Raw genomic sequence first — 1394 nt, forward strand, 5'->3', positions numbered from 1 at the left:
GTTACAGTATATAACGGAGTACTGTCAATATTCTTCAAGAAGTGTTATCTCTGGTATTGTAAGCTTGAACCACTTACTGAATGACAACCAAAATGGCTCACCTGACATTCCAACAGGAGTACACAAAAATGCCACCTGTGACATGGCATACATACTTGTGTAATTACTGTATATTGTATCTTGTGAGCTCTAAGACAAAATGAAAAAGCAAGGCTTGAGAGAACAGAGATGAAAATGCCGAAGTGGATTATGGGAATATTACTGCTCGATATATTTGAAAATGATGAATACTGTACTGTAAGAAGAATGGTAGGCGTAGTAAAGATTACAGAGCTGATAAGAGTGACATAACCGAGATGCTATGGGGATGTATTGAGGATGGATGGTGAGGAGGGAGGATAAGGATAGGGAAGTAGGGAAGTGGGGAAGTGGGGAATATGGGGAAAGGATAAGTACCCCTGGATACAATCCAGTTTATAGCCCGAAGGCAGGTACCTGTACTCGGGATGGGAAAGAATAAGGAAAAAGGGAGAAAGAGAAGTACAGGAGAAGAATAAAAGAGAGGGGCAGACCCTCATGCAATATTAGATAGTAGTAGAATCATTCTGAGAAAAGAAAAGACAGGTAGGAGAAGGAAAGGTCTTTTGGTTCATGCCAAGCCCTTGCTACAGGAGTCCGTTCGTCTAACACCAATTTGATGATTAATAGGAGGGTGTGAGAGGAACCTGTTAGGGGGGAAGATCAAGGAGGAGACAGAGAATTAGATGGTGAGATAAGGTGAATGATCTGGAAAGAAGAGGTTTGGTGGAAAGAGGATGCCATTGATAGAAGGCATTGGGCATTGGGCAACCCACCCCTTAATGTAAGGATAATGGTGAGAAAGGAAGAGACTTTGTGTGTCCATTCCAGCTGTACTTTAACCCAACCTTTTATCTCTTATCTTTTTCTCTTCCCATTTGTCATTGTATTTGTAGATATATATTCATAGGTTATTTTCAACTTTGTTTTTACTAAACTTTTGTCAATGATACACTGATGGATAAATACTGGTTTTTAATTGTTTTTATAGAAATAAATCATTCTTTTTATACGTTTCTTTTATTTATCTTTTCCTAATCTCACGATATTCGTTATATGCATTGTAATGAAACGAAAAAACTCACCTGAGGTATATGATGCTTGTTGGGTCCCCTTGCCCAAAACCAATAGTGCTTCCCGGGACCAGTTATTTAGTTAAACAGGATCGAGGTCATTAACCCGATAGCAAATCTGCCTGCTATACCCTGCCGCAGCCTGCTAACCATAACCGTATTCAAATAAAACTTAAATTAATTTTTAACAAGTTTATAAACTTTTTTTCAAAATTTATCAGGGGAAGATAATAAAAACAACTG

The sequence above is a fragment of the Palaemon carinicauda genome, chromosome 29 (genome assembly GCF_036898095.1).
Source record: "Palaemon carinicauda isolate YSFRI2023 chromosome 29, ASM3689809v2, whole genome shotgun sequence".
Classification (NCBI taxonomy): Eukaryota; Metazoa; Arthropoda; class Malacostraca; order Decapoda; family Palaemonidae; genus Palaemon; species Palaemon carinicauda.